This window comes from Oryctolagus cuniculus, chromosome 1 (genome assembly GCF_051225735.1).
Source record: "Oryctolagus cuniculus isolate XC-2025 breed Fujian yellow rabbit chromosome 1, ASM5122573v1, whole genome shotgun sequence".
Classification (NCBI taxonomy): domain Eukaryota; kingdom Metazoa; phylum Chordata; class Mammalia; order Lagomorpha; family Leporidae; genus Oryctolagus; species Oryctolagus cuniculus.
The window spans coordinates 97,981,544-98,005,556 of record NC_142867.1 but is presented as its reverse complement, the minus strand read 5'-3'; the positions used below and the strand labels follow the sequence as shown (position 1 = coordinate 98,005,556).

Genomic DNA, 24,013 nt, shown 5'->3' with positions numbered 1-24,013 from the left:
GGAGCATACATAGGGAGGGAAGTATCACTGTGTTCCTAAACTGTGTATAAGAAATATGTGATATCTATTTACCTTAACAAAATAAAGAAAAAGAAAAAAGTTCTGAATATACATTTCAGAAAATGAAACACAAATGACCAACAAATTTGTGAAAAAGCCTTAATATCACTGGCCACTAGGGAAATGCAAATCAGAAGAACAATGGGTATCATTTTTCTCGAGTTAGAATGGATCTTAATTTAAAAAAAAAAAAACAGACAAGAAAATGTATGCTGGCAAAGACGTAGAGAAAGGGAACCATTATATACTGTTGGTATGAAATCAAAGTAGTACAATGATCGTAGACAATAGTATAAAGATCTGCAATGACCCAGCTATGTCACTCCTGGATGTGTACTCAAAAGAAATGAAAGAGACACATGTGGGGCCGGTGCTGTGGCATAAGGGGTAAAGCCTCTGGTTGCAGTGTCAGCATCCCATATGGGTGCCAGTTTGAATCCCGGCTGCTCCACTTCCAATCTAGCTCTCAGCTATGGCCTGGGAAGGCAGTAGAAGATGGCCCAAGTCCTTAGGCTCCTGCACCCACGTAGGAGACCTGGAAGAAACTTCTGGTTCCTGGCTTTGGATTGGCACAACTCCGGCCATTGCAGCCAATTGGGGAATGAACTAGTGGATAGAAGACCTCTCCTCTCTCTCTGCCTCTCCTTCTCTGTGTGACTCTTTCAAATAAAAAAGTAAATCTTAAAAAAAAATTTTTTAAAAAAAGACTCATGCACTCCCATGTTCATTGCAGCACTATACACAATAGCCAAGATATGGGATCAAATTAAGTGTCTACCAATGGATGAATGGATAAAGAAAATGTGGTACCATGGCCAGTGTTGTGGTACAGCAGTTTAAGCTGCCATTTGCATCACTGGTATCCCATATCAGAGTTCAAGTCCCAACTACTATACTTCTGATTCAGCTTCCTGCTGATGCACCTGGGAAAGCAGAAGATGGCCAAAGTACTTGGCTCAGCGCTACCCATGTGGGAGACCAGGATGGAGTTCTTGGCTCCTGACTTTAGCATGTACCAGACCTAGCTGTTGTGAGCATTTGTGAAGTGAATCAATGGATCTCTCTCTCTCTCTCCCTCTCTTTCTCTTTCTCTTTCTTGCTCTCACTCTGTCTTGACCCTTCTCTCTCTAAATCTGTCATTCAAATCAATCAATCAATCAATCATTTTTTAAAGAAAGAAAATGTATAAATACACAATGGAATATTATTCAGGTATAAAAAAGAATGAGGGCTGGTGCTATAGTGTAGTGGGTAAAGTCACGGCCTAAAGTGCCAGCATCCTATATGGACACCAGTTTGAGTCCCAGCTGCTCCACTTCTGATCCAGCTCCCTGCCAAAGGCCTTGGAACGCAATAAAAGATGGCCCAAGTTTTTAGGCCCCTGAATCTTTGTGGGAGACCTGTAAGAAGCTCCCGGCTCCTGGCTTAAGATTGGCCCAGCACTGGCTGTTGTGGCCATTTGGGGAGTGAACCAGTGGGTGGAAGACCTCTCTCCCTCTTTATGCCTCTGCCTCTCTGTAACTCTTCCTTTCAAATAAAGAAATAAATCTTTAAAGAGGGAGAGAGAGAGAAAGAGAGAGAGAGAATGAAAAAGAATGAAATTCTGACATTTGGGCAAAGTGTATAGACCTCAAGATCTTTATGCTAATTGAAATAAGCCAGACATAAAAATACAGATACCATATGTTCTCTCTTATAGGTGGAAGTTAAAAACAAAAAAAGTCAATCTGATCTTAATGATTACAATAGCCTCGGAAGGTGCAAGCAGGGAGGATAGAGGGAAATTTGATAATGGATACCAAAACAGTAAGAGAAAGTTCCTAACACTCTGGGACAATTATAGTCCACAATGATTTATTATATACTGTACGAAGAACTGAAAGAGTTGAGTTCATGTGCTCCAAACACAAAAGAAATATAAGGAAACAAATGCTAATTATGCTAATTATATAATTTGGTCAGTTTATATTATGTGTCAAATTATTGTACCATAGTCCATAAAAAAGAAAGATGAATTTCCTGTAAAAGGACGAAAAGCATTTCTTTGTTAGGGGATGTGATTGGTGTACCACATTGCTCCTTATAATGCTAACATTTTTGGATGGTCCAGTAAATTATACACAAGAAACTCAAAGGATTAGAAATAGCTCTCTTTGAATTCTCACAAAAAATATCTTTCTGAATATGTCTTTTTAAACTCCAGATAGCATACTTCTCAAGCAACAGGGCAATATTGATACCTAGGATTTGGTTTTGATGAGCCATGACATTTTACTTTTATGTTCAAGGTCTGATACAGATCATAGCCAGCTGTCTCTTTGTAGAATAGATAGAATGTGTTACAGTTTTTTGGGGGGAAATATAGAATGTGTTACAGTTTTTTAGGAAATATACTTAGCAAACTACCACATAATAAAGTATAGTTATTTCACAACACAATGGCAAATAGTCTGTATATGAGGCTATTTTATGTAACAATCACCAAAACAGGATTTTGTGATATACTTATGAGCATGTTTTAATACCAAAGGTTGGCCGGCGCCACAGCTCACTAGGCTAATCCTCTGCCTTGTGGCGCCAGCACACCGGGTTCTAGTCCCGGTCGGGGCTCCGGATTCTGTCCCGGTTGCTCCTCTTCCAGGCCAGCTCTCTGCTGTGGCCAGGGAGTTCAGTGGAGGATGGCCCAAGTGCTTGGGCCCTGCACCCCATGGGAAACCAGGAAAAGCACCTGGCTCCTGCCATCGGATCAGCGCGGTGCGCCGGCCACAGCATGCTGGCCGCGGCGGCCATTGGAGGGTGAACCAACGGCAAAGGAAGACCTTTCTCTCTGTCTCTCTCTCTCTCACTGTCCACCCTGCCTGTCAAAAAAAAATAATAATAATAAAATAAAATAAAATAAAAAATACCAAAGGTTGGAGGAGGATGAGGAGACATGCATCATTCAATAGTCCTAAAATTCATAGAAAATACAAAGTCAATTTCTCAGAGATAATTTGTGTTTCTATGAATTGCTTCTCACTAGCAAATTCACAAATCAACAACTAGAACCACATTACATCTAAGCTAAAAGAAAAAAAATCTGAAGTTCTATTGATGAACAGCATATTTTTTGTGTGTCTTCCTTGGTTGTCCTTCAATAACCACTAAGGACTACTAGCTGATTATTTATTCAGTTTTGATATTTGTCTTGTTATCTCTCTTTCTTAAGCTTCATATGGCCAGAGTATGACAGTAAGAGAGTACTTCTTCAGGATATGAAAGAGACACCCATACTCCATGTTCACTGCAGCACTATACACAACAGCCAAAGTATAGGATCAACTTAGGTTTAGACCCAGGATGAATGGTTTAAAAAGTGTGGTATCAGGGCTGGTGTTGTGGTACAGTGGGTTAAGTCACCACTTCTAACTCCAGCATCCCATATCATAGTGCCAGTTCAAGTCCCAGCCAGTCCACTTCTGATCCAGCTTCCTGCTAATGCACCTGGGAAAGCAGTGGAAGAATAATAAGATAATAAAAAGAAGAAGGAGAAGAAAAATCGAGATTCTTATTACTTCCTGTTTTTAAAGATTCATTTACTTATTTATCTGAAGAGCAGTTACTGGGGTGGGGACATCTTCCACTTGCTAGTTCTCTTCCCAAATGTCTGCAATGGGACTGAGATGGGGCCAAACCAAAACCGGGGGCCAGAAAGCCCATCCAGGTTTCCCACATGGGTGGCAGGGGACCAAGTAATTTGGCCATCTTCTGCTTCCTTCCCACGCTCATTACCAGAGAGCAGCCAGGACTCATATCATTGTTCCAATATGGGATGACAGCTTTGAAGGTGGTGGCTTAACCTGCTGTGCCACAATACTGACCCTATTTATTGCATCTTTACTGTACATAAAGTATTATGCTTATTGCTTCACATGAATTCAGATTAAATACCCATCAACATCCCAGAAATAGGTACGATGGTTATATAAATGAGTCAAAGATGGCCTTGCTGTATCAGCTCCTAGGTTTTTATTTGTTCACTCCAGGCTGAGAACCATTTATTTCAAGGACCTATTGGTGCTAACCCAAAATTTTTACACACCCAATTAACACTAAAGCTGCCCAAACAAGCAGATTCCTAGTAATTTAGAAGCTCCCTCATTTACATACCCCTGACATTTGACAGCAACAGGTAAACTTCAAGCCATAAAGGCCCAAAGCTCTCTGTCCCAGAGACTGCTGGCTGCTGAATGGCATCGCCTGACAAGTGAAGTACCTCTCTGAATCTCTCTCCCACATGTTCCCTTGCCAGTCTTTAGCTGTAAGCAACTCTTGCCATCCCCCTTGCAAACCTGTCAAAGTGTGTGCTACTGCCACCTCATGGTCATATTTTTTAACTTGTTCAGCCCTGAAATTCCTCAAATTAACTCCATACAAGTAAGTGATGGCAAAGATGGAATCTGGGTGATCACAAATTAAGATATAAGATTGTAAGATATTACAAGTTTGTTTGTTTTGTTCTTATGGTTTTTTTTTGTTTTTTGTTTGTTTGTTTGTTTGTTTTGTCAGCAGGACAATCAATTGGCAAAGCAATCCTGAACATTCTTACGTGGCTGGAACTCAAAATTTAGAATGACTGTGCATCAGTTTGGTGTGCCATTACTTTGCACTACATCTAATTCTGTTTTTTTCTTGGTTTCCCCTGTGCCTCATTAGCCTGGCCAAGTTATAGCATCAGTATTGAGTGATACCACACTGCTGGAGATAACTTTTGGGGTCACAGACACTGAAATCCCTGGAGAATGAAGTCAGCCCAACCACTAGACGCTAGACCTAACAACTATAGGACTGAATAAACAAAAGGGAGAATGCACCAAGAGAAAGTCACCCCTGACCTATTATGAGCTGTAGTAGGAGGTGCTGTCCCTGTCAGATCCATGATTGAGGGTACTGTGAGAAAAAAGGAAATCCTCATCCTTGGCTACAACCATGGTAGATAATTGAGCCAATAAGTCACAGTAGCAGGCCAAAAAAAGCTTGCTAAATGCAGCTTTGAGTGGTGTCTGTTGCTGCCTTAATTGGATCTAACATTAAGGATATTGTCATTCAACCCCCTTCCCTAAGGATATTGAGACCTTAATCCTTGGGCAGTACCAGCTGAAGTGTTACTAAAAGTCACTCAAACAAGAAAGTTCCTGTCCCTACCAAGGCTCTAAGGGAGATGGCTCTCCAACCAAAATAGTTCTCCAGACTCCAAGATTTGTATCAGGCCCTGCCCAGAGCTGCATCTCACAAGGATAACCTTGGGAGAGGAAGTACAAACCTTAGCTTTCAGGGAACACTAAGAAGGAGGAATTGGTATATTTGGGGGTGGAAATGCAATGTCCTCCCTTCACCTAAAGCCAAGTCTCCCCTCAAATATCTAGCAAAAGAAGTAAATAAAACGAAGTCTCTGCACTTTTAACATGTTTGGCTGCATTAGTGTTATGGATAGCCAGAACTATGAACCAAAAAAAGCCAAGTTATCATTCTACTACTAAACAACTTGCATAACTAATAACAAATCATATCATCTATTCTTGCTTTCCATTACTAAATGGGCACAGCCTTTGAAATATTAGCATATGCCTCATAGGCCTCTGAGTCTTTTTGGAAAGAGTTATTTATTTATTTGAAAGACAGAGTTACATGCAGAGAGGGTGAGACACGAGAGAGATCTTCCATTTGATAGTTCACTCCCCTAATGGCCACAAAGGTTGGGACCGGGCCAGTCCAAAGCCAAGAGCTGTGGAGCTTCACCCAAGTCTTCCAAAAGGGTGCAGAGGGCCAGGCATTTGGGTCATCTTCTGCTGCCCTCCCAGGTGCATTAGAAGGGAGCTGTACCAGAAGTGGCACAACTGGAACAGGATCCAGCACCCATATAGGATGCCAGTATTGCAGGCAGTGGCTTAACACACTGCACCACAACTTTGGTCCCAGATTCTGAGTCTTGAAGATACTTTATTGCTAGCTCCAAATTAAGGCATTAAGAAATAACACATCTTCTCAGGGGAGAGTCAGAGGGGAAAACTGCAGTGGAGATTCTGCAGAAGGAAGAGACACTGTGGATCTGTGAGGAAGGTGGAGATGTGTAGCAATGAGCACAGACACGACAGATGATCCCAGCACCCCAGAGCCGGAGAAAGTGGCAGCTTTGGAGGGCAAGGTGAGATCAGACTGTAGCAGCCTGTGCCATGATGATAGAGCCGGATGGAGACCCTAGCACTATACTGTCTTTGAGTCCAAAACAGAGCCTTGAGGGGAACAGAGCAACTATTAATCCAGTGAAGAAAAAAAGTGGCACATTTCTCTCTCCCTATCCACCCCAACAAAGGCACCCAGCGACCAGATCAGAAAGGGTGGGTGCCATTTTGGACATAGGTAGGTCGTAGTGTGGCAGCTCTTGTGTGTGTGCCCAGCAACTGACAGGGACAAGACACCATCTCGTCAGCAGAGGCACCCACAGCAGTTTGGGTGCATGCAGCCACCAACAGGCAGGGAGAAGGAGCCATTCCATCATCAGCTCCAGTTGCAGAGACTCTCATACATGCCTGGCACTGGACAGGGAAAAGGCAAGAAGGTGAAATAAGTAGGGCTGTGGACTGCAGCTATTGTGCATGCCTGTGAACCAAGGATTTTACCAGATGGAAAAGTCCACATTCCCTACTGAGTTTGAATCTGGCTGGAAGGATTGACAGGGGGCTGGGCACCCATGTTGCCTGTGAAGTGACCCCAGCCTCTAAACATATCACAGGCTCTGGGGCTCAAGCTGCCTTGGTGGAGCACCACAGTCAGCTGCTTCTGGGAACATCTCAGTGTCTCTGTGGATGGGACAGGCTCGTGAGGTGGAGTGGATCCTCTGCACCCTATGACTGTGGGAGCCCTATGTGCTGAGTGAGAGTGTGGAACAATGTGATGGCGTAAGAGGGTGCAGAGTGTAACTGGGTCTCCAGGCAATCACTGTATGCAGCTCCACATGCTCAGAGCTCCCTACTCGCAGCAGGATCCATGTTCACACTGAGGAGTGCACAGATCCTTTGTGCAGTTCATATGGAAGTACCAAAAATTTTGCACCCAGTGAGAGATAACACCTGGGCATTGATCACCTTGGAAGAAAGGTGAGGGTACAATTATGCCAACAGTGGTAACCATGTTCCATTTCTGCTATCAAGAAGATATCTTTCATGACCAACTTGGGTGTCACTGTGGGTACAGGCCCCACCCTGCAGCAATGCCCAGACCTCCCTGGCCACACCTAGTACACTTCTCTGGGTATACACTGAAAGAGCAGACACGCCACTAAACTATAGAGACAACTTAAAAGAAAAAAAAAAACATCAAAGGATGCAGAAATTCAAGAAACTTGTTTCTGAATAAAGAAGACAACGTGACCCTCACTCAAAGGAACACAAAAACACTTCAATATTAGAATATGGAAATTATTGAAATGCTTGAAAGAATTCAAAAGATTAATCATAATCAGAGCAATGAGAAGCAAATTCATGAAATCCATACATGATATGAATGAAAATCTTTCCTATGAAAGAGACTATGAAGAGAAAAAAGTGAAATATTAGAATGAAAAATTTAATATGCCAAATAAAAAATATGGTGGAAAGCCTTACAGTAGACTTGTTGAGGCAGAAGAAAGAATATCTGAAGACAAATCTTTGGAAATTTCTCAAGCCAAAAAGAAGGAAGAGCAGAAAGCAAAAGAAGGAAGAAATTAGAAAAATTAAAACCAGGGATGGAAATTTATGGAAACTATCGAATACCCAACATATGGGTCTTAGGAGTTCCTGAATGTGTGGAAATAGAGAATGGATTAGAAGGCCTATATTCTGTAGCAGAAAATGTTCTTAATTTAGAAAAAGAAAGGGGACATCCAAATACAGGAAGCACATGGAACTCCTACTAGACATGACCCAAAAAGATCTGCACCACAATGCACTGTAGTCAAACTTTCAACAATAAAACATAAAGAAAAGATTGTAAAATGTGCATGAGAGAAACAGTAGATTACTTTCAGAGGATCTCCTATTAGACTAACAGCTGATTTCTCATCAGAAACTCTATAGGCCAGAGAATAGAAGACATAGTCCAAGTCTTAAGAGAAAAAAACTGTCAATCCAGAATATTGTATACTGAAAAGTTCTCATTTATGAATGAAGGTGAAAAAATACTCTCCACACCAAAGAGAAATTAAAAAAATTTGACACCACTCATTCAGCATTACAAAATATGCTTAAGGATGTGCTATACACAGGAAAAAGAAAGATAGTCATCATTATGAAAGAATATGAAGGCAGAAATTTTCCCAGTAAAAGTACAAAGAAATTATAAGTTAAACAATGGGAATATTTACAGAAAAATGGCAGGTCCAAGTTGTTGCTTTTCACTAGTAACGTTTATCTCCACTTAAAAGACACAGACTGGCTGAATGAATTAAAAAATAAGACACATCTATTTGCTGCCTATAAGAAACATATCTCACCAACAAAGATACAAACTGACTGAAAGTGAAAGGATGTAAAACATATCTCTTGCTAATGGAAAGCAAAAAGAGCAAATATAGACATCCTAATATCAGACAGAATAGACTTTGATACAAAAACTGTTAAAAGAGACAAAGAAAGGGACTATATAATGATTACGGGATCAAGTCAACAGATAATGTGACTATAATAAATGTATATGCACCCAATGCTAGGGCACATGGCAGTTTAAAAGAAATATTAGCCAGTGTTGTGGCATAGCTGGTAAAGCTGCCATCTGCAGTGCCAGCATCCCATATGGGCACCAGTTCGAGTCCCAGCTGCTCTACTTCCAATCCAACTCTCTGCTATGGCCTGGGAAAGCAGTAGAAGCTAGCCCAAGTCCTTAGGCCCCTGCATCCACGTGGGAGATCCAGAAGAAGCTCCTGGCTCCTGGCTTTGGATCAGCACAGCTCCAGCCATTGCGGCCAGTTGGGGAGTAATCCAGCAGATGGAAGATCTCTCTCTCTCTCTCTCTCTCTCTCTCTCTCCCTCTCCCTCTCCCTCTCCCTCTCCCTCTCCCTTCCCCTCTCCCTCTCCCTCTCTCCCCTCCCCTTAAACTCTGACTTTCAAATAAACAAATAAGTCTTAAAAAAAAGAAATATTAATGGATCTAAAGGGAGAAATATACCCCAACACAGTATTAATAGAGGACTTAACACCTACTTCATCAATGGACAGATCAACTAGACATAAAATCAAAAAAGAAACACCTGATCTAATAGACCCTATGGACTAATGGACCTAACTGATATCTACAGAACTTTTCATCCCACAGTTGCAGAAGACACATTCTTCTAATCAGTGCATGGAACTTTCTTTAGGACAGACCATTTGCTAGGCCATAAAGCAAGTCTCAGGAAATGCAAAAAAGTTGAAATCATACCATGCAACTTCCCTGACCAGAATGGAAATTAACAACACACACAAAAATAGAAATTAGCAATTTTAGAATCTCTAGAACATATACAATCACACAGAGACTGAACAACATGCTCCCGAATGAACAGTGTGTCACAGAGAAATTTAAAAAAAAAAAGTTTCTGGAAATGAATGAAGATGACATTACCACATACCAAACATACTTATGGAATACAGTAAAAGCAGTGTGAAGAGGGAAGTTCATAGCAATTGGTTCCTACATCAAGAAATTGGAAGGCACCAAGTAAGAGAGCTATCAATGTTATCTCAATTACCTAGGAAAACAACAACAAACCAAACCCCAAATTAGTTGGAAGAAAGAAATAATTAAAACTAGAGAACAAGTAAATAAAATTGAAACAAAAAATACAAAAGATCAGTAAAAAGAGCTGGATTTTTGAAAAAAAAATTAACAAAATTGACACACCATTGGCCCAACTATCCCAAAAAAAACAAGATGGAGAAGATCCAAATCAATAAAATCAGATATGAAAAAGGAGATGCAACTAAGGATATCACAGAAATAAAAAGAGTAATAAGGAATTATTACAAAGAGTTGTATGCCAACAAATTGGAAAACCAAGAAGAAATGGGAACAATCTATAAAAATAGATCCATGAAGACACAGAAAACCTAAACAGACCAATAACCAAGACAGAGACTGAATCAGTAATAAAGACCCTCACAATAAAGAAAAGCCCTGGACTGAATGGCTTCATTGCTGAATTCTACCAGACATTTAAAGAAGTAATTCTAATTCTTCTCAAGATTTTCCAAACATTGAAAGGGAGAGAATCCTCCCAAATTCCTTTCAGGAAGCCAGCAGCACCTTAATTCCTAAACCAGAAAAAGAAACAACAGAAAAAGAGAACTAAAGACCTATATCCCTGATGAATATAGACACAAAAATCCTCAACAAAATACAAGAAAAGGGATTCCAACAATATATAGAAAGATCATTCACCCAGACTAAGTGGGATTTATCCTTGGTATGCAGGGATGGTTTAACATACACAAATCATTAACTCTGGTACATCACATTAGCAAATTGAAGAATAAAAATGATATGATTATCTCAATAGATACAGGGAAAGCATTTGATAGAATACAGCATCCTTTCATGATGAAAACCTTAAGCAAATTGGGTATAGAAGGAACATTCCTCAACACAATTAAAGCAATTTATGGCAAGCACACAGCCAGCATCTTATTGAATGGAGAAAATGTTGGAAGCCTCCACACTAACATCCAGAACCAGACGAGGACGCCCACTCTCACCACTACTATTCAATATAGTCCTGGAAGTTTTAGCCAGAGCCATTAGGCAAGAAAAAGAAATCAGAAGTATAGAAATTGGAATGGAGGAAGTCAAACTATCCCTGTTTGCAGAAGATGTGATTCTATATATAGGGGAACCAAAAGACTCCACTGAAAGACTATTGGAACTCACAAAGGAGTTTGATAAAATGGCAGGATATAAAATTAACATACAAAATTCAATACCCTTTGTATGCTGTCAATCACATGTCTGAGAAAGAATTTCTAAGGTCAATCCCATTCACAACAGCTAGAGAAAAAAATTAAATATCTTGGAATAAATTTAACTAAGGATGTCAAAGATCTCTACAATGAAAATTACAAAACATTAAATAAAGAAGTGTAGGAGAAAAAAAAATCTATGTTCATGGATTGAAAGAATTAATATCATCAAATGTCCATACTACCTAGGGCAATTTACAGATTCAATTCAATCCCAGTCAAAATACCAATGACATTCTTCTCAGATATAGAAAAAAAATGATGTTAAAATTCATATGAAAACACAAGACTGAGTAGCTAAAGCAATCATATACAACAGAAACAAAAACCAGACGCACCACATTACTAGATCTTAAGATATACTCCAGGGAATTTATAATCAAAATAGCCTTTTATTGGTAGAAAAAAAATAGATATGTAGACCAATGGAACAGAATAGAAGCTCCAGAAATTAATCCACACATCTACAACTAACTTACCTTTGACAAAGGAGCTAAAATCAATCCCTGGAGCAAGACAGTCTTTTCAACAAATGGTGCCGGGAAAACTGGATCTCCACATGCATAAGTATGAAACAAGACCTCTACCTCACACCATACACAAAAATCTACTCAAAAAGAATCAAAGACATAAATCGATGAACTTTGGTGAAACTCTGCAAGATATTGGCATAGGCAAAGACTTCTTGGAAAAGACCCCAGAAGCACCAGCAATCAAAGCCAAAATTGACAAATGAGATAACACCAAGCTGAGAAGTTTCTGCACTGTGAAGGGAACACAGCAATGTGAAGAGGCAACCAACAGAATGGGAGAAGATATTTGCAAACTGTGAAACTTATAAAGAATTGATATCCACAATATATAAAGAGCTCAAGGAATTCAACAACAAACCAAACAATCCAGTTAAGAAATGGACAAAGAACTTGAACAGGCACTTTTCACAGAAAATTCAAATGGCCAAAAGGTACATGAAAAAATGCCCAGGATCACTAACCATCAGGGAAATGCAAATCAAAACCACAATGAGGTTTCATCTCATCCCCATTAAAATGGCTCTCATACAGAAATCAACAAACAACAAATATTTGCGAGGATGTGGAGGAAAAGGTACTCTAATCTGCTGTTGGTGGGAATGTAAACTAGTACAGCTATTGTGGAATACAGTATGGAGATACCTCAGAAATCTCAATATAGACCTACCATAGGATCCAGCCGCCCACTCCTGGTGTATTTACCCAAACCCAAAGAAATCAGCATATGAAAGAGTTATCTGTACCCCCATGTTTATTGTAGCACAATTCACAATAGCTAAGATACGGAATCAACCCAGATATCCATCAACTACAGACTAGATAAAGAAATTTGTTATATATACATGATGGAATACTACACAATGGTAAAAAGAATGAAATCTTGTTATTTGCAACAAAATGGAAACAGCTGGAAACCATTATACATAGTGAAATAAGCCAGTCCCAAAGACCATACACTTTCCCCTATCTGTGGTAACTAATAGAGTACCTAAGAGATAATCTATAGGAGTAAAATCGACATTTTACAATAATTGCTTACAGCCCCTGTCTCAACTGTTGAGGAATAGTGTTTCTTCCTTCATACTATTTGTTGAAGTCTTTACTTAGTGTAGGGTTAATCTGAGTGCAAAGTTTACTGAAAATAGATCTTTCTAAAATTAAGAATGGAAATAGGAGAGGGAGGAGGAAGAAAGGTGGGAGTGAGGACGGGAAGGAGAGTATGTTTGGAAGTATCACTGTCCCTCAATCTGTATATAGGAATTACATGAAATTTGTATACCTTAAATAAAAGTTTTTAAAATAAATAACAAGCTTATAGATTATAAAATAACATGGAACAAGAAGAATGATTGTGCATACTTCTTCCATCTTGTGATCACAACTTTTCCTTGATCAATCTTGAAATCCCTCCTACTCACCCCCTGCAATACTGTCACTTATCCCATTTTGAAAAATAAGGAGGTACCTTTCTCTGAAGGGAGGAGAGAACTTCCACTTTGACCATGGCCTTGTCTAAAAATGATCAGAGTCAGTGAACTCAGAGGGCTTCCATAGCCTTGGCAGCTCATGACAAGAGCCTAGGGTGATTACTGATGCCATAAACAAGAGTGTCAATTTGTTAAGTCAACAACAGGAGTCACTGTGCACTTACTTCTCATGTAGGATCTTTGTCCTTAGTGTGCTGTACATTGAGATTTAATGCTATAACTAGTACTCAAACAGTATTTTTCACTTTATGTTTCTGTGTGGGAGCAAACTGTTGAAATCTTTACTTAATGTATGCTAAACTGATCTTTTGTATATAAAGAGAAATGAAAATGAATCTTGATGTGAATGGAAGGGGAGAGGGAGTGGGAAAGGGGAGGGTTGCGGGTTGGAGGGACGTTATGGGGGGGAAGCCATTGTAATCAATATTCTGTACTTTGGAAATTTATATTCATTAAATAAAAGTTAAAAAAAAAAGAAAATTAGGAAAATAAGACACCTGGAAAAAAAGATAATTTGCCAACACCAGTCTAGATCATTGGAATCTAGAGTTTATACCACTTACCTCTACAGTATTTTACTTCCTACTCCCAAGTCCATGCTAGGTATTGGACTACAGGATTTATCCCATTTGTCTCTATATTCCTTTGCTGTTCCCAAGTCCATTCGATTCAATCAGACTCTAGAGTATATACAGTTTCTCTTTATGTTACCTTGCTTCTCCTAATCCATGAGAAAACTGGATTCCAACGTTTATCCTAATTACTTCTATGCTTTTTTGCTTAACAAATTTAATGCTAGATAATCAGACCTCAGACCTTGTAGCACTTACTTCTATATTCCTTTACTTCTCCCAAATCCATGCTAGATAATTAGTTTTCAGGATTTATCCAAGGCTGACCTCTATGTTCTTTGCTTCACCCAAAGCCATGCTGGATCATGAACTCCAGGGTTTATCACACTTATCTTTAAATTATTTTGCTTTCACATATCCATGATAATCACATTACAGATAACTGGATTTCAGAGTGTATATCACCTACCTCTATGTTCCATGCTTCTCCAAAGTTGATATTAGATATTAAGACTCTAATGTTTATCCAACTTATTTCTATGTTTGTTTGCTTCACTCAAGTCCATGCTAGACAATTTGACACTAGAGTTTAACCAACTCACCTCTATGTTGCTTTATTTCTCTAAAGTTCATGACAGAAATAGTCCTCAGAGTTTGTTTAACTTGCTTCTAGGTTTCCTTCCTTCTCCCAATTCCATTTTCAACTATCAGATTTCAGAGTTTATACAATTTGCTTCTATGCTCCCTTGTTTGTCATAAGTCAGTGCTAGATGATAAGTCTGCAGAAACTTACATCTGTGTCCCTTTGCTTTTTCTCAAGCCCATGCTGGAATATCAGACTCCATAGGCTATTCCACTCACCTCTATATTCCATTGCTACTTGCAAGTACATGCTAGATAATCAGACTTAGGATGTTTTCTAATATATCTGAAGTTCCTTTGTTTCTCCTCTGTGTAAGCAGATAATCAGGCCCCAAGTTTATCCCAGTAATCTCTACATCCTTTGATATACACTTGCTAGTTCATCAGACCCCAGGGATATTCGCATTTACCTTCATATTCTTTTGCTTGTACCAAGACCATGCTAGAAAATTAGACTCTAGTGTTTATCCAACTTACCTCTACATTCCCTTGCTTCTCCAAGTCATCATTAGATTAACTGACTTTGGATTTTATCACACTTACCTCCATGTTCCTTTGCTTTTCCCAATGGCATGCTTCATATATGAACTTGGAGTTTATCCCACATACCTCTATGTTCCTTTGATTTTTCAACTCCATGATTAAAATTCAGACTCCAAAATTATTTACCTTTGTATCTGATTTACCTTTATGTTCCCTTGGTTGAACTAAGTACATGATAGATAACTGGACTCAAGAGTGTACCCCACTTACCTCTTTGCTCCTCCCAAGTCTATGCTAGATAGTCAGATCCAAAAATATGTGTTGCAGGGCCGGCGCCATGGCTCACTAGGCTAATCCTCAGCCTGTGGCATCAGCATCCCATATGGGCACCGGGTTCTAGTCCCAGCTGCTCCTCTTCCAGTCCAGTTCTCTGCGATGCCCGGGATGGCAGTGGAGGATGGCCCAAGTGCTTGGGGCCCTGCACCTGAATGGGAGACCAGGAAGAAGCACATGGATCCTGGCTTCAGACTGGCACAGCGCCGGCCTTGGCGGCCATCTGGGGAGTGAACCAACAGAAGGAAGACCTTTCTCTCTGTCTCTCTCTCTCTCTCACTGTCTGTAACTCTACCTGTCAAATAAATAAAAAAAAATGTGCTGCTTATGCCTATATTCTATGCTTCTCCAAAGTCCATGCTAGACATTCAGACTCCAAAATTTATCTCATTCACCACAATGCTGCTTTGCTTCTTCCAGGTTCACACTAGATACCTTACTCCAGAATTAACCAATTTACACATTGATATATTAACCAATTTAATATTTCTTTGCTTTTCCCAAGTATGTGCTAAATAGTAGATCTCCAAAATTTATTCCATATGCCTAAATGTTGCTTTGCTTCTCTCAATTCCAATCTATATAATTGAAGTCCAGAGAGTCTAACTGACCTGAGTGACTTGTCCCAACTCAGTGGCAGATGATCAGACTCCAGAGTTCATTCCAATTAACTGTATGTTCCTTTTTTTCTCTCAAGTCCATGCTAATTTGTCTCTACTTAACTCTATATCCATTTTTCCAGTCCATGCTACATCAATTGACTCTGAAGTTTATCCTCTTACATTTATACCCTTTTCTTCTACAAAATCCTTCAGAGTTAGCAAATCCCCAAGTTCATCCTATTTGTTTCTATGTATGGCTACATTCTCCAAAGTCAATGGTAGACACCAGAGTTTTTCCTACTTCTGTGTTCCTTTGCTTATTTCAAGTCCATACTAGATCTTCAGACTCCAGAATTATCCCATTAACTGCTACGTAGCTAGATTCTACAAAGTCAACAATAGATTATTGGACACCAGAGTTCATGTCTTGAATCTATGTTCCTTTGGTTCAATCAAGTGCATGTTAGAAAATTATACTCCATGCTATATCTCAATTAATCTCTGTTCCTTAATTTCACCCAAATGCATGCCACACAATTGGATTGCAGAGTTGAAGTAATTTACCTCTATGTTGCTTGGCTTCACCCAAGTCCATGAGAGATAATCAGAATCCAATTTTATTCTGCATACAGCTATGTTCTTTGTAAATAGCAAGTTCATTTTAGGCAATCAGACTCTAGAGTTTAACTCACCTACATCTGTGTTCCTTTGCTTCTTTCAAGTCCATCCTAGATGATATATCTCCAGAATTAATTCCATTTATCTCTATGTTTCTGTGCTACTTGCAAGTACATGCTAGATAATCAGATTTAAGAGGTTTTCCAATATAACTAAAAGTTCCCTCATTTCCCTTTTGTGCATGCCAGATAATCAGACCCCAGATTTATTCTACTGACTTCTATCTCCTTTGCTACACCCAAGTCCATGCTAGATCACTGGACTCCAGGATTATTCATATTTCTTTGCCTGTAGCAAGTCCCTCAAAGACAATGGGACTCCAGAGTTTATCCCAAATAATTATATTTTCTTTTGCAAATCACAATTTGATTTTAGATAACCAAACTTTGGAGTATATCCCACTTACCTCTATGTTCCTTTGCTTCGCACAAATCTGTTAGATCTTCAGATTCCAGAGTTAGCCCACTTAGCTCTATGTTCCTTTGATACTCCCATTTCCATGCTAGATAATCAAACTCCAGAATTTATTCCACTTACCTCTATGTTCTTTTTCTTCTCCCAAGACCAAGCCAGATAATCAAGACTCCCAAGTTTATCCTACTTACCTCCAGATTACTTTGCTTCTCCCAATCTATGCTAGATCATTGGAATCCAGAGTTCATCACACACACACCTCTGTGTTTCTTTCCTTCTCTCAAATTAATGGCAGATTATTGTACTCCAGAGATGATTGAACTTTATTCTATAATCCTTTTCTTGTTTTATGCCCATGCTGGAATGTCATAGCCCAGAATTATCTCAATCACTTCTATGCTCTTTTTAAAATCCCAAATAAATTTTAGGTTCTCTCTCTCTCTCTCTCTCTCTCTCTCTCTCTCTCTCCTTCTCTCTCTCTTTCTTTCGCTCCCTCTCTCTGTGTGTATCTCTCTCTCTCTCTCTCTCTCACACACACACACACACACACACTCTTTTGTAAATCCCAAAATCATTATAATCAGACTAGAGTTTATCTTACTGATCTCTATGTTCCATTGCTTTTTCCCAAGTCCATGCAAAACATTTCCATTCTAGAGGATATTAAATTTACCTCTATATCCCCTTACCTCTATATCCCCCTAGTCCAAGATAGATCATTGGATCCAGAGTTTATCACACATCCTACTGTGTTGTTTTGCTTCCCTCAATTTGATGGCAGACGTTCAGAGTCCAGGGTCAATTACAGTTTCCTCTATGTTCTTCTCCTTGTTTCAAATCCATAGCAGAACATCAGAATCAAGAATTAAGCCATTTACTTCCATGTTCTTTTGGAAATCTTAAGTTCATTTTAGGTAAACAGACTCTGGAGTTTATAACACATCTATGTTTCTTTGTTTCTGCAGTGCCCATGCTAGATAATCAGAGTGCAGAATTTATTCCACTCACCTCTATATCTTTTGCTTCTCCAGAGTCATACTAGATCACTGAAAACTGTATTTGATCCCAATACCTCTATGATGCTTTGTGTCTCCCAAATTGATGATGGAATATATGAATCCAGAGTCAACCCCCTTATCACTATGTTCCTTTGCTTCATTTAATTGTAATGCAGATATTTGGATTCCAGAATGATTTAACATATTTATATGTTCTTTTCTAAATAAAAAATTCATTCTAGTTCATCAGACTCCAGTGCTTGTCCAATTATGTCAGTGTTGCCTTGTTTGTTTTTAATTCTACAGTAGATCTGTGGACTCCTGAATTATACTACTTCTTTGTTTTCTTGTATATCTGAAGTACATTCTAGAATCTGGGCTCCAATATTTATCCCATCTATTATTATTTGTGTTTGATTTAAGGTCATGGTAGATCTTCAGATTTCAGAATTAACTAACATATTTTAGTTCACCTGTAAATCACAAATTCATTATTGTAGGTAACTGATTTTCAATGTGTATTCCATTCTATTTTCCTTTGCTTATCACAAATTTATGCTAGATATATGTACTACAGATTTCATTCCACCTACCCTTATAGCCCTTTAAATTTCAATAGTCCAAGATAAACCATTGCTATCCAAAGTTTATTACAGATACCTGTTTGTTGTTTTGCTTCTCCAAATTCCATGGTAAATTATTGGACTATAGTATCAACTCCACTAACTTCAACATTTTTGTACTTTTTTCAGCACATGCTAGAAGGTCATATTCTAAAATTATCACACTTACATATGTGTTCTTATGTGAATTCCAAGTTAATTCTAGAAAATCAGACTCCAGAGGTTGTTCCATTAATCTCTGTTTCTTTGCTTCTCAGAAATATATTTCAGTTCCAGAGTGTATTAAACTTTCCTCCATATCCTTTTGCTTCTTCCTAGTTCAAGATAGATCATCCCATCCAGAGTTGATCACACATCCTTCTATGATACTCTGCTTCTCCCAATTTGACAATAGATTTTTTTTTATTTTTGACTCCAGGGTTGATCCCTCTAGCCACTATGTTCCTTTGTTCTTTTAAATTCACACTCTCGAATTATTGCATTTACCTCTATATTCTCTTGTAAATCCCAAGTTTGTTATAGGTAAATGGGCTCCAGAATTTATCATGTTTGCCTCTATTATTATTTTTCAAAATTCCATGCTAGATAATAAGAGACCAGAGTTTATTGTATACACTTACCTCTATGTCCTTTTTCCTACTACCTACTCCATGAAAGATCATCAGAATCCATACTTGATTCCAATTACCTCTATGTTGCTTTGCATCTCCCAAATTGGTTATAGAATGTAAGACTCCTGTGTTAATCCCACTTACCACAAGGTTCTTTTGCTTAAGTCCAGTGTTGACCTTTGGAATTCAGGATGATCCAACTTCTTACGTTCTTTCATAATTATTAGGTTCATACTAGGTCATACTGTAGTTCTCTTTCCACTTACATCAATATTTGTTTCACTTGGTTGGAGTCTAAGTTACAATGTCAGACACAAGAATTATCCAGATTATTTCTGTATTTTTGTAAACTCTAGTTTCATTTATGTAATTGGATTCCAGTGCTTTTCCCACTTTTGACTATTTGCTTGATTTAAGGCCATTCTACATCTCAGACTCCAAAATAATCATACCTACATTTGTGTTCCTCTGTAAATCATAATTTCATTCTAGGAAATCAAACATCTGTATATACTCCACTGCCTCTGTTTCTTTGCTTCCCACAAGTTTATGCTACACACTTGGATTCCAGAGTTTATTCCATTTACCCCTATATCATAAAGTTATAACATAAAGTTATCACAGTCATCAAAATGGATTTGACAAAGGCATAAAAGTTTCACAAAACTATATTTGCATCAGTACTGATAAAAACAGGCATCTTTCTTTTTAAAATTTTAGCTTCTACATATAGTTACATTTATTTAGCTTTACTTTTGATACTTGTTCTTTGGGAATCTTGTCCAAGAAGTCATCGCCTACACCACTGTCTTGGAGTATTTCCCCTATGTTTTATTCTAGCAACTTCATAGACTCAGGTCTTAAATTTAGGTCATTGATCTTTATTGAGTTGGTTTTTGTAGATGGTGAAAAGTATGGATCTACCATTCAACATGGATTAAAGATCTAAATCTATGCCACAACACCATCAAATTAATCAAGAACATTGGGGAAACCCTTTAAGACACTGGCACAGGCAAAAAATTCCTGGAAAAGACACCAAAGGCACAGGTAGTGAAAGCCAAAATGAACAAATGGAATTACCTCGAATCGAGAAGCCTCTGTACAGCAAAAGAAACAGCGGAGTGAAGAGGTAACCGACAGAATAGGAGAAATTATTTGCAAACTGCACAACCGATAAAGGATTAATAACCAGAATCTACAAAGAGATCAAGAGACTCCACAGTAACAAAACAACCCAGTTAAGAGTTGGGCCAAGGACTTTAACAGGCATTTTTCAAAAGAGGAAATCCAAATGGCCAACAGACACATGAAAAAATGTTCAGGATCACTAGCAATCAGGGAAATGCAAATCAAAACCACAATGAGTTAGAGTGGCCCTCATACAGAAGTCAACAAACAACAAATGCTGGAGAGGATGTTGTGAAAAGGACACCCTAACCACTGTGGGTGGAAGTGTGAAGTGGTAAAGCCACTATGAAAAACAGTATGGAGATACCTTAAAAAATCTGAATATAGGCCTACCATATGACCCAGCCATCCTACTCCTGGGAATTTACCCAAGGGAAATGAAATCAGTAAACAAAAGAGCTATCTGCACCTCTATGTTTATTGCAGCTCAATTCACAATAGCTAAGACATGGAAGCAACCTAAATGCCCATCAACCAAAGAATGGATTAAGAAATTGTGGAATATGTACACTATGGAATCCTACACGGCAATAAAAAAAAGAATGAAATCCAGTCATTTGCAACAAAATGGAGCAAGCTGGAAAACCCGATACTTAGTGAAATAACCCAGTCCCAAAGAGACAAATACCATATGTTCTCCCGGATTTGGGAGAATTAATAGCACTCCTAAAATGAAAATTATAGAAGTGTAGGCCGGCGCCACACCTCAACAGGCTAATCCTATGCCTGCGCCACCGGCACACCGGGTTCTAGTCCTAGTCGGGGCACTGGATTCTGTCCCAGTTGCTCCTGTTCCTGTCCAGCTCTCTGCTCTGGCCCGGAAGTGCAGTGGAGGATGGCCCAAGACCTTGGGCTCTACACCCACATGGGAGACCAGGAGAAGCACCTGGCTCCTGCCTTCAGATCAGCATGGTGTGCCAGCCGCAGCGCACTGGCCACAGCAGCCATTGTGGGTGAACCAACGGAAAAGGAAGACCTTCCTCTCTGTCTCGCTCTCTCTCTCACTGTCCACTCTGCCTGTCAAAAAAAAAAAAAAGAAAAAAAAAAGAAAGTTATACAAGTGCAATAGACACTTTTAGAATCAATGACTTGAATAGTCCTTGACCTGACTATTGAGGAACAGTTTATCATTGCTATGTTTTATTTTGTATATCTTTTTGTTTTATTTTGTTTTGTTCTTTTCTGTTTTCTTTTTCTTTTCTCTTCTTCACACTATACACTGAACTCTTTATGTAACATAGTTAATCATATGTATTTTATGTATTTGAAGTCAACTGGGAAAAGATCCCTGTCAAAAATAAGAGGGGGAATAAGAGAGGGAGGAGGTAGTCTATAACTGTAAAGCAGTATAGTTCTGCATACATTCCTATAGACTTACTTCTAAGAATACAGCCTAAAATCCTGTCCTGGGACTCCAAACCCATAAAATTCAGTGGTATAAATGCCATCTTAACTGTTAAAATAATCATATTAAAAGTTCAAGTCAACATATAGATAGCTTTAAGTATAAAAGTGATCATATAAATAACATCAAGTGTCTGGTAGAATAATAGAATTAAAAAGGAAGGAAAAGGACCACTGCTGTGGTGTAGTGGGTAAAGCTGCTGCCTGCAGTGCCAGCATCCCATATGGGCACTGGTTCAAGTCCCAGCTGCTCCACTTCTGATCCAGCGCTCTGCTATGGCCTGGAAAAGCTGTAGAAGATGGCCCAGTCTTTGGGCCCCTGCACCCGCATGGGAGACCCAGAAGAGGTTCCTGGCTACTGGCTTCAGATTGGCACATCTCCAGCTGCTGTGGCCAAATGGGGAGTGAAGCAACAGATGGAAGACCTCTCTCTCTCTCTCTCTCTCTCTCTCTCTCTGCTTCTCCTTCTCTCTGTGTAACTCTGACTTTCAAATAAATAAATAAATATTTTTTTTAAAAAAAAGAAGGAAACTCCCATATGGGAAGCAGTCCACACAGCAGACTCCTAAAATGACATTTGCTATAAATAATACTCTGACCTCAGAATCAACCCTTAAGGCTTCCTGGTCTAGCTGAAATGACTGTGAGAACATTTCAGGCAAGGAAACTCAAGAGTCTATGCAAAAAAAGTATCCTACACAGAGAATCTCTGTGAGACCTCAGTGGAAAGAAAGTGTCATCAAAGAAGGATATACTCTTCTCTGAAAGGAGGAGCGAACATCCACTTTTATGGCTGGGTCCAAATGCCAATGGAGTCTATGGTCACAAAAGGCTTCCATAGACTTGGCAGCCCATGGCAAGAGCCTTGGGTGATCACTGACATCATAAATAAGACTGTTAATTGTTAAAGGAACAGCAGAAGTCACTGTGCACTTAGTCCCCATGTAGGACCTCCGTCCCTAATGAGTTGTACTATGAGAATCAACTGCAAATTTTGTTCCCAAACTGTACTCTATATGTTTTCTGTGTGCATTGAGTGCAAACTGTTGAAATCTATGCTCAACATGGAGTTGGTCCTCTGTATATAAAATCAAATTAAAAATGAACCATAATGAAGAAGGAGATAGGAGAGGGAGAGGGAGGTGAGATGGGAGTTGGTGGGGGAGGGTGGGTATGGGGGAAAGAACCACTATATCCCTAAAGTTGTATCTATGAAAAAAATGCATTCATTAAATAAATACTTTAAAAAAGTATGGATCCAATTTCATTCTTCTCCATATATATGTCTATGTATATGTATGTGTGTGTGTGTGTGTGTGTGTATATATATATATATATATATCCAGTTTTTCCAGCACCATTTATTTAAGAGATTGTCCTTACTCTGCTGTATTGTCTTTGCACTTTTGTCAAAAATCATTTGGCTGAATGTATATTGATTAATTTCTGGGCTCTCTATTCTGTTCCATTGATTTATGTCTCAGTTTTTTGTCAGCATCACACTGTTTTTTATTTTTTTATTTTATTTTATTTAAGTTACAGAAGACTTGAGTATTTCATATATACAGATTTAGGAACATAGTGATACATCCCATACTACCCTCTCTCCCATCCACACTCCAACCCTTACAATAGCTTTCAATTATGCTTTGAAGTCAGGTATTGTGATGCCTCAGGTTTTTCTTGTTCAGGATTACCTTGGCTATTCTGGATCTTTTCTGATTCAGTATGAATTTTAACATTTTTTTCTAATTCTATAAAGAATATCATTGGTATTTTGATAGAGATTGCTTTGAACCTGTATATTGCTTTATGTTCTACAGACGTTTTAATGATATTGATTCTTTAAATCCATGAGCAAGGAATATTCATTTTTTTGTTTGATAATTGAGTTTCCTTACACTCATTATTTCAAATTCTGTCACTTCATAGATTTACTTCAGTTCAGGATCTAATTCTGGAGGATTGTGTTCTTTTGCAGGAATCAAGTTACCTTGCTTCTTCATGTCTCCTGTGTCTGAACACCAATGTAATGGTCCCTTCTTTTTTATGGAATAGATTTTATTGGAAAAAAGTTTATGGTTTAGCTGGAATGCAGGATATCACTTAATAGGTAGATCTATCTCAGCCTCCAGAATTATTCTAACTTATTTTTATGTTATTTTATTAATCCTAGGTGATCATATTCCCTTGTTTAACTCACTAATGATTATTTTTTACTATGATTGATTGATGGCTAGGCTTGATCATTAAACTCCAGATTTGTCCCACTTATATTCTGGTTCTTCTGTAAACCCCATCTTCATTCTAGGTAATCAAACTATACTGTGTTTTCCAATGTCTCTATGTTCCTTTATTTTTCACAAGTTT

The 24,013-nt window shown here is 38.7% G+C and overlaps 1 long non-coding RNA gene across 1 annotated transcript in view; it reads right to left on the bottom strand.

The window, feature by feature from the left end:
* LOC138850538 (uncharacterized) overlaps nt 1–19,516 on the bottom strand; it is a 52,590-nt gene extending 33,074 nt beyond the window's left edge. The window contains exon 1 of the long non-coding RNA XR_016219792.1: nt 15,060–19,516. This is a non-coding gene — a long non-coding RNA (uncharacterized LOC138850538). The remainder of the gene's footprint in view (nt 1–15,059) is intronic.
* Nucleotides 19,517–24,013: the final 4,497 nt, after the last annotated feature.